This window comes from Cynocephalus volans, chromosome 6 (assembly GCF_027409185.1).
Source record: "Cynocephalus volans isolate mCynVol1 chromosome 6, mCynVol1.pri, whole genome shotgun sequence".
NCBI classification, from domain to species: Eukaryota; Metazoa; Chordata; class Mammalia; order Dermoptera; family Cynocephalidae; genus Cynocephalus; species Cynocephalus volans.
The window spans coordinates 64,896,050-64,906,878 of NC_084465.1; the positions used below are offsets into that span (position 1 = coordinate 64,896,050).

Sequence of the window (10,829 nt, forward strand, 5' to 3'; positions counted from 1 at the left end):
AAAGAGCCTGGCCTGTTTCTAATGTGGGTCTGTTTGCTTGCATTTAGCACTTAAGGGCTTCTACATTCAGTTTGCTCAGAAGAGTGATGAAGCACTCCTTGCTTATGCCTCAAATCAGAAATGCATGAAGTGCAGCTGCAGAGATAATACATTTTCCCCAAAGGCTTTGGCTGAGCAAATTAGGTGTCAATGGGGTGCCTGCGCAGGCAGTACTCTCTCTAATTAGTCTCTTGAGCCTAGTTGGTGGCGGGTATGAGATGATCTAATCAATTGGTCTGTGTCTGATGGTTCGTGTAAAAATCCTACCAGGCAGACTCTCTCCCACAGGTCACCCACCTGCACAGCGGGGCTGCTCATTTTCATTTTTCATCTCCTCCATCACATAATGCTGACAGTTGGTTTTAAGAAAATTGAATCCAAAAAAATATCTAGTTCATAGGGCACATGGGTCAGAACAAAGTTGCATTATGGGTACCAGCGATCCAATTAATTAATATTTATAGCTGAGAAGCTCTATGTAGATATTTCTGAATAAGGATTTTATCAATCAAATCCAATTTCTTGTTTAAAACATTCATTTCTAGAGAAAGAACATTGTGAAAGCTGAAAGAAAGATAAAAAAGGCATCTGTGAATCTTATAATTTATATACCTATGTGTGGATGCGCACATAGTTGAGCTTATAATTCACATTCATTGTTCATTTGTATTGTGTATGCAGTATATTTTAATAATCAGTTAAATGTAAGGGAAGGATCTACAATGATGTTACATTTTGCTTCCCTATGATTGTAGTATACCTCTCTCCTTCCACCTAAATTCCCACCCATCAAATGCATTATTACATTTAGATTTAAAAAAATTTTTCTGGCAATAAACTGACCTACCTTATATGCACTCATTGAAAATTGAAGCTGATGCCGCCCAAAGAGGAAGAAGGGACATCGCCTTCTGCTGGTGAGCAGTGTCAGGCAGGGCTGGCACAATTTGGACTATTCAGAGTCATTTCACGGAGATGGGAAAGAGTCTCTCACTGACACCTCTCTTCTTTTCTTATTATTGGCTCCTTCCATTAAATGTCTGAGTCCAGACCTCAGTAATGGACTTATCATAATCACTGTGTTCACCATTTATTATCCAATTACTGTTATTGTGTATTATCCTTTATTATCCAATTCTGCTTATGCCCTAGGTTAGGTACAGTAGTCCCCCTTATCCTTGGGGAATATATTCCAGGACCCTCAGTGGATGTCTTAAAACCGCAAACAGCACTAAACCCTATACATACCATGTTTTTTTCCTATATATACATACCTGTGATAAAGCTTAACTTATATATTAGGCATAGTAAGAGATTAACAACAATAACTAATAATAAAATGGAACTAAACCCCATACATACCATGTTTTTTTCCTATATATACATACCTACGATAAAGCTTAACTTATATATTAGGCATAGTAAGAGATTAACAACAATAACTAATAATAAAATGGAACAATTATAACAATATGACAGCATCACTACTCTTGCACTTTGGGGCCATTATGAAGTAAAGTAGGGGTGACTTGAACCCAAGTACTGTGATGCCATGACAGTCGATCTGATAACTGAGATGGCTACTAAGTGACTAATGGGTGGGAACATCTTCAGCATGAACAAGCTAGACAAAGGGATGATTCATGTCTAGAGCGAGAAGGAGTGGGACAAGATTTCACAAGATTTCATCATGCTACTCAGAATAGCTCCCAATTTAAAACTTGTGAATTGTGGGCCGGCCCCGTGGCTCACTCGGGAGAGTGCGGTGCTCCTAGCACCAAGGCCGTGGGTTCAGATCCTATATAGGGATGGCCGGTGCACTCACTGGCTGAGCGTGGTGCAGACAACACCAAGCCAAGGGTTACGATCCCCTTACCGGTCACACACACACAAAAAAAAACTTGTGAATTGTTTATTTCTGGAATTTTCAATTTAATATTTTGGGGCCACAGTTGACTGTGGGTAATTGAAACTGGGAGGAGGGGCTACTGTACATGTGATTCTCTTAGAGATTACACTCAAGGAATCAGGACAAAGACAAGGACAAACATCATCAGTGGCTAAGAAAAGTCAAGTCAGCTCAACAGGATGGTAACAGGCCACTGACTATGTTTACAACATAAGTTTATTGTTGCATGAAATCAGATACACTGGAAATCAAATCGTTCTTTTTAAATAAAATGTCATGGAAAAAAAAAAGATTGGCCACCAGGAAGGTGTTAATCATACCAGCCCTCCTCTGCTGGTGGCATACATGTGGGTGGCCTGCTCTGTATCTAGCACCTTGCTGTTTCAGCAATAGCAAGAGCACAGGCCTGGCGTTTGCCCTCAGTGAATGTGCCTTAAGGGAACTCCACATCTGAGAACACATTCCACTCCCAAGTGTTCAGGTTCTACCTTTTCCCCTTCCTGTTCATTTAACAGTGTTTATTGAGTGCCTGAGCCAGGCCTGGGCCATGCTCTGGGGACACAATAGTTAATACAACCAAACTTAATCAAGAACATAATGCTGTCATCTGCTCCCTTACTTGTTCCTTCACAAGAGGTGTCTCCATAACTCAGGAGGGACTAAATGAAGTCTCTGGTTCAAGAGGCCAGCTTGGGCACAAGTCTCCATTCTGTTGATTAAAATTATAGAAGGGAGGAGAGCCAGGCTCCACATCATTTGGGTATGGTTGTTGGAGCTCCTTGCCTAGGCAAGCAGATGTCAGGCAAGCCCACAGCTCCCATTTGGCTGGGGTGGGCAGACTCCCTGGAACAGCTGGAATCTCAATTGCTGTTTAAGCTACATGGAAGGAAAAGGACATTTTTGTCATCTACTTAATAAAAATGTCAAGGTTGAAGTGGGGTTGGAGGCTGGATGAAGATGCCGGTGGACGAGTGTGCTTGAAATACTGTGGGGACAAGTGCTTTCTCTCTCTTTGATGTCATGGGCCTTAGAAAAGACATCAGTGCCTAAGCAGAGTGCATAGTTACATGGAGCAGCAGGTAGAGCAAAGGTGGATTTTCCTCATTTCCTTGGAGGAACAAAGGTGGGATGGGGACTAAGGGGGTTGTTCCCAGGTAATTATTTTTGCTGGGGTAGAGATTACCTCTTGAAGAAGAGGTTTGATAAAGGCATATCTGGGCAACCAGACAGGGGTGAAGGGTGGCCAAGTGGACCACATGGAGAACTGTGCTACAGGCAGCAAGTATTTGAGATAACTGAGGAGCTAGGATGTAGTGGGAGCAGAGGCCCCGTGTGTGGTATCCATCCACCCCAGGCCTGTCCCAGAAACTAAAGGGAAGGGCTTTTGTTTACATTTGGCTCAGGCACTGAGGACAGAGAACTCTCAAGAATGGAAGGTTACCCCTATCTCATATCATATGCAAAAATTAACTCAAAATGGATCAAAGATCTAAATGTAAGACTAACTATAAGACTCTTAGAAGAAAACTGTAGAAGAAACTTAGAAGAAAATATAGGGGTAAATCTTCATAATGTTGGATTTTACCGTGGATTTTTAGATATGACACCAAAAGTATAAGCAACAAAAGAGAAAATGGTATATTGGACTTTATCAAAATTTAGAACTTTTGAGCATTGAAAAACACCATCAACAGAGTGAAAAGGCAACCCATGGAATAGGAGAAAATATTTCTAAATTACGTATCTTATAAGGGATTAATATCTAGAATGTATAAAGAACTCTGACAACCCAATAATAAAAAGACAAACAACCCAATTAAAAAATGTGCAAAGGATTTGAATATCTCCGAAGAAGATATTCATATGGACAACAAGCACATGAAAAGGTTCTCAACATCACTAATTATTAGGGAAATGCAGATGCTAATTAGTTCACACCCACTAGGATGGCTATAATTTAAAACAAAAAACAACAAAGTAACAAGTGCTGGCAAGGGTGTGGGGAAATTGGAACCCTTGTACTTTGCTGGTGGAAATGTAAAAAGGTGCAGCCACTGTGGAAAACAGTTTGGCAGTTCCTGAAAAAGTTAAACATAGAATTGCCATATAACCCAGCAATTCCACTCCTGGGTATATACCCAAAAGAGTTGAAAACAGGTATCCAAACAAATACATGAACATTCACAGCACTATTCACAGTACCCGAAAGGTGAAACAACACAAATATCCATCAACTGATGAATGGATAAACAAAATGTGGTATATCCATACAATAGAATATTATTCAGCCATAAAAAAAGAAGTACTGATATATGATAGAACATAGATGAATTTCAAAACCGTTAAGTGGAAGAAGCCAGACACAAAGAACCACACATCATATGACTCGGTTTATATAAAATGTCCAGAACAGGCAAATTCATAGAGACCGAAAAGTAGATGAGTGGTTGCTGGGGGCTGGGGCAAGGGGAGAATGGGCAGTGACTGCTGAACAGTATGGGGTCTCCTTTGGGGGTGATGAAAATGTATTGGAACTAGATAGAGATGGCAACATTGTGAATGCACTAAATGCCACTAAATGGTACACTTTGAAATGGTTAGTTTTATATTACAAGAATTCCACCTCAATTAAAAAAAGAAAAGGAAAAAGAATGGAAGGTTAACATTCCAAAAAATCATCATAGTAAGTGGGGGAATGAGTAGAGGGTGGGGAGGATGCTATTTTAATGGTTCTTAAGTGTAAGATTGGAATGGTTTGCCTCTTGGTCAAGGTATTGCTAGGTCGCTGCTACACAGGGCCGATGTCCTGATGCCACTAGTAGCAAGGTAACCGCTGTGTGAAGTCTCAAAAAAAGGCCAAGACCTACAGGATCAGGCTCTATCTAAGGTTCTCTCCTCTGTGTCCAGGAAGGTGACAATATGGCCCAGTAGGTGGGGACATGCAAACCTGACCAGTTCTTAGTGATCACGAGCTTCTAAATGTAGATGATGGGTTGGTTCCGGGAACTCTGGGAACTCAGTGGAACTGACAGATCAAATCTTTCAGCTGTGTGACTTGAGCCTGGGAGTGGTGTTTGGTTTTTCTCACCCTTCCAGGCAAGACATTTTTTTCCCATTGGGGGGACTCAATGAAAATGCTTAAGGGGTAAGAACTGTGGAAAGGAGCAGAGTGAACATTCCTTCTTTCTCCTTGAATCGTTCGCCTGCTAGTAGTTACGAGGTTTTAAGCAGGCATCATTGGAAATGTACATTCATATGCAGGAATTGGGGAAGAGGCTGCCAATTCAGGCCATGCTGGCCAATTTTTATTCTGCTGAAACTAAAATAACTGATAATAAGTAACCTATTCCTAACTGTATATAGGAATTATATACAGCTGAATTTTTTAAAAAGCATGGATGTCATCCATTTTTCTATTTCATGTTCATAAAAATGAACATGATAACATGTCCTTTTAATGGTCCATATGATGCTAGAGGCACTTAGTTAAGACCAGAATTACTACTAATGATTTGGAGAAGGAAATTTGCTGAATTTCTTTTTCTCCAAAAATCCAAGAGGAAGTTAGACCATTTGAATTCATGGACTTAAATTACTTTAAGAGAAGAAAATGCAGTCAGAACATTTGTTTATCATATTACAGGAATTGTTTTAGTTAAGGATATTAATCTGCTTCAAAAATATGTGCTTGGGGTGGCTGTGGAGAACACCGATGGGCCACTTTGGCCTGACCAATTTTGATGTCTCATGTAATTTAGGAAAAATGAACGATATAAGGTTTTTTATAGATATATAACAGTGTTCTCTTTTCCTCCTTCCAGGATTAAGTTGTCATCATTCTGAGAAGAAAAAAAAAAAAAGCATTAACGAAGTGGCCAATAAGATGAAGGGAACCATGGATCAGTTTCCTTTTGCTCCCTGTGGTGGATTTCACTTACAAGAAAATTGAAGCTGGCAAGACCCTGTTTTCTCTGCAATTTATTTAAAACCTTGCACGCATTTGGATACCTTGTGATTTCCAAGAACTATGTGAAGATTAAGCTTTGCTTACCGATACATGGCATGTATTCTTTTCAGTCTTTTGTGTTTGATTTTGTTTGATTTCCCTCTGCAGCGCAGCGTCTCTGTAAAGGTTTTTATGCTTTCACCAGCCATGTCTTAAGTACATTAAGACAACACATTCGGTGTTCACACTTCTTCAGTAATGTCTGTACTTGAAAGCCACATAGTGGCATGAAACAATGTGTGTTTTCTTTGAGAGCAGTGCACATTTTGCAACCACTAGGAAGGAAATTTTTCACTAAAGCAAACCCCTGTTCTCTGAAAGACTTGACAACTTGGTCCCTGACTGTGGGGCCCCACCTGCCGCTTACCTTTTGAGGACATTTACAAATGTGGTTTTTTTCTTGGAAATAACTGCGCATTTATATATCAGAATCTACTTAGCATTTTCAAGCCACATAGCATGACTGTTTTCTGAGTAGGTTGGAAGTGAAGAAACAGATATCAAGCATTAAGAACAAAGACAGGGATAAATTGCTTACTTTTCAACCTCTGGAGATTGAGGTAACTTTTTTACATGTGTTCTGGGTCTTGTCAACATTTTATTTTTTCCATCCACTCTGTTACACTTTGTATTTTCTAAATGGAGAAAAGAGTGAGGAACAGAACGTTTAAAACTTGGGTGTAAAAGAATCGTATCTGCTGGATGAGCCATGAAAGCAGTCTTGGCTGGTTAACACTTAAAAAGCAAATTACAGAATTACCCAGAGTTAAAAGTTTGCTCAGATACAACAAAGCACCTTTGAATTACATTTTTTAAAAATATTCCAAGCTGATTGGAATACATCATTGGGTTCCTTACTTTAAACGGTTTCCAGGAATAATTGTTCAAATGCAGGTTTTAGAAACAATGCAGGAGTCGTCTTGCTTTAAAGATGGAAAATGCAAGAAGAAAGGCCCAGCTTCCCTTGGGTAGGGAGTTGAGGGACCTTGAAGGACGAAGCAAGTATGTGATACTGAGGGAAAAGTGGACCAGACACATGTTGTGCTTTCATCTGGAGGGAGAGCTGCCTCCAGCTCCCAGGCCAGCTCCCAGTGGGCAGGCCTTGCTGCATCTCCATTAACACCGAGGCCACGGGAGCAGTTAGGAAACTTCATCTAAAGCATAGAACCTAGCTCTCCAGGACACGAACTGCTATGGAAATACCTTCGTGTACATTTTATACATTTTCCTATTAGTCAGAAAGGAGAGAATAAGAGCTTGAAGTGTGTCACACTTTTTTAGGATCAGGATTAGGATTTATGAGCCAGTTTGACAAGGACTTTCTCTGAGAGTCAGGTGAGGGAAAGCTTTTCTACAGTCAAAAACAGGATACCTAGGTCATTGGACCCAGAATTCATAAACTTTAAAATGGTACTGTCTCTGGAGTGTGGTGTGAGTGGATATGTTAAGGTCATAATCCATCCTATCCAGAGGTAGCATTCATTGTAAACCTGTAAGTGCTAAGCAAGGAATTATTTACTGATGGATTTTAGAAAGAACAAAAACCACCCAAGGCTAGAATGTTTACTCTTTGCTACTTAGAAATCTTTTCATTCCTCTTTCATACATTCCAACCCACTGGAAGTCTTTAGAGGTATTTTGATTTAGAGTGTACTTAAATTAGGATTTCTTAAAGTAAATATAGGGAGGAAACTTTGCAGGAAATCAAAAACAGCCTTTCCGTGATTTGTTTGGCATCATACATTTGGGGAGAGGCATAACTTTTGTATTTCACTAAGCTTAAATCAAGAGCAACTGATAATTAAATCTTGCTACTTAATAAGGTTTCTAACTTGAAAATTTGAAAATATTTTATGTTGAAAGACTTCAATTAGGTTCATTAAAGATATATGCCCCTGTCATAGGCAGCTTCTCTTGGGAAGTAAAACATATACTACTCAGTTAGGGGGAAATTCTGTTTTATTACAGAGACATACCTCTCAGAAGGTTAGGAGGTTTTGAGTTCCCCATCCTTGCCACTGAAACTGAAAAATCCAAGGTTTGGTTTCTCTCTCTCTCCTCTCTCTCATCTCTCTCTCTCTCTCACCCCTCCCTCCCTCCCCTTCCCCTCCGCCCCCCAACTCTCTCTTTTCCTCTCCAGTTTGCAGTCACTCCTGTTCTTTCCTTTCCTGCCCTCTCTGAGGGCAGTCATGAAAATCAATACAGACTGTGTTCATTAGCAGATTATTCTATTGAGAAAGCACTGGAATGTTTTTGTGAGATTATTTTTATATGAAGGAATAGCTTGAATTCAAACAGCTGGTAAGAATAGTATGAACACCTCAGCATGGTGATTTTATTAGCACAACATCACTGTACACACAGTATTCTGAAAGGAGATTTAAGACAACTTTGATTTTCTCAGAGGAACATTTTGGTTGACTTAAAAATGCAAGACACATAGGATATAAAAAGAAAAATTTGTAGTGCTCAGCAAAAAATAGGGGGCATAAGGCAGGGATGGCTGTCCATCCACTCATGCAAGGGTGAGAAGCTATTTCTACCTCTCAAGAGTGATTAGAAAAGTTTCCAGGGGAGCCTCTAGGCCTGCAGAGAAAGCAAGGCCTCTTGGTATCCCTTCCTCAGTGTGTATATGACAGCAGTATAATCAATACCCTAGGTTATGCATCTGTATAAGATACTCATCTGTGAATATTATTGGTTTTGTAATCTTTGTTATATAAGAGGATGTTTAGGCTGTATATACCGGGGTAGAGTATTGCCTGCCCTATACATAGGAATATGCTGCATAAGTGCGCATAACTTCCATCTCCTTTACTGGCTTGTAGGCAGAGAAAACCATATATGTTACTGTCTTGTAATTTTCTCATATATCCCCCCCAAATTTTTTTTCAAATAAAATAAGCAATCTCTTACTCTCATTCCCCTTCCCATATTTTACAGGCACATACAAAAATTTACATTCTCTAGTTAGGAGTGTATTTTTTTTTAATTTTATCTGTTTTTTTTTTTTTGAATTTTTTGGTATGATGCACTGAGATGTGTACTTTCTAATAGGCGGTTGGTACCTAAGAAATGGAGTAGCATCATTCAGAAAACTATTATACTTCAAAATGACACATAGTAAGGAGAATGGAATAATACATGTTGCATACTTGTTACCAATTGTAATTTGTCTGTATTATGAAAGATGTAATGGTTTGTCAGCTGTCACTGTTGTTTTATTGTAACATGATATGGAATAAAGTATAGCAGAATCTCCATACCTCTTGTTTCATCTTCTTGGTGGGTGCCCAATAAGACCATATACCATATCAAAGAAACATGGTCTGAAAAGCTCTTCAACACACCCATTCCCAAAAAGTGAAATAAGAGACCAAATACAATATGTGGGAAGCATTTAGCTAGAACGTTCCAGGAGTCTGTGAAATCCTCCTCTTTCCTTGATTGGCTATGCCAGATTTATGTGAAGGAGTAGAGGCCATGCAAAACAAATCTGTGAGCTGCAGGATCTTCTCAATTCCCCTGGCTCCATACTGATGTTCAGCACATGTTCTACCCATCTTAGATGCATCTGGAGCCTGTGTGGTTTTGTTTAATGGCAATCCTATTTATCTTTTATTGGCTCTTTCTCCATTTTTTTGTACATACCGTAAATGAGGTGAGTAGGTTACCCTCCAGTGAATAAAAATCAAAGCTTTAGCACGCAGACATTCTGCCAGAATCATTACAGTTCTCTTACTAAGCTGAGTGTACTTCCCTGAACACCACCTATGGGGTGTCTGCACCTGCATGGGCAGGGCACTGTTGGGAGCAACATTAGGACTGGTGATGCCAACACGGGAGGCCAGTCCCTTTTCTATCATCACCTTCTCCTTCTTGTTGGATCTGTCATAACCCCAAACAAATTCCTGTGATTCAATAAATTGCTAAAAATGTTCATGCCAGATATAGTCATAAATTTATAGATAAGGTATTTGGTGATTTTTAAAGGGCAGACACCCACCAGGAGCAGCAACCTCAGGTTTTCCTTCCCTTGATCTTCTCTTGCTCTTCTTCTATGATCTCTGTGATTTCAAAGTTTGTAAGCCCTTCACAAAGTAACATTCACATAAAACCAAACATAAGTGTTCTCAGCGGATGCACAGTCCACTCCAAAAAAGCTCATGAGAACCACCACATGTTCAGCCAACTGCTTCTTCTGTTTCTCCTAAAGCAGTAAGTCTTCTATGCCAAAGGCAAATACATTCTCAAAGAGTCACTGCCACCACCACTGGGTACTGGGGCAGGAGATTGCACAGAGGTAGACTTCACAGTAGCCAAGGTGGAGATAATATGCAAATTTCTTAGTTAAATGAGAGCCATAAATTACCTCGGATACTGATTAGAATTATAAAAATATAAAAAACATAACTTGTTCCAGGGAGCAAAATGCTTGGCAATGTGTCACTTCCAAACAGCCACATGCTCATCCTTGAGGTCACTCCCAGCAGCCTCGGCAGCGAGCTCACATTTTAGAGCTTGGCTGTGTGCCTGGAGTTGATTTAATCATAGAAGCTCTTATTTAAAAAGGTGGGTGGAGGGCTGGCATCTACAGTAGGCCAAAGAAATACCTTTGAGAAATATTTTTAACTTTTTAAATTTGGCAGGAGAGATGTCAAGCATCTCTCGGTTCCATAATTGCCCAGGCTCCCGTCTTTTTCAGCAGGGGTATTTCAGCTCTGCCAGGTTGGAGGATGTGTCGTGCACTTGCTCACGCAAGTGGCTAGAGGCAGGAGGCGGCACTCCTATACTCGATGTTGGCCCCCAGAGTAAAGAGAAACCAGAGGGGAAGGTGTTGGAGCAACCTTGTGCCACTGGGTTAACACGTACAGT

The 10,829-nt window shown here is 40.1% G+C and overlaps 1 protein-coding gene across 3 annotated transcripts in view; it reads left to right on the forward strand.

Moving 5' to 3' along the window:
- The window catches only part of CDK14 (cyclin dependent kinase 14), a 587,775-nt gene extending 578,617 nt beyond the window's left edge, over positions 1 to 9,158 (forward strand). For all 3 annotated transcript variants that reach the window (XM_063099015.1, XM_063099016.1, XM_063099017.1), the window contains one exon: positions 5,770 to 9,158. The gene's annotated coding sequence lies outside the window, so the exon portion shown is untranslated. The remainder of the gene's footprint in view (positions 1 to 5,769) is intronic.
- Positions 9,159 to 10,829: the final 1,671 nt, after the last annotated feature.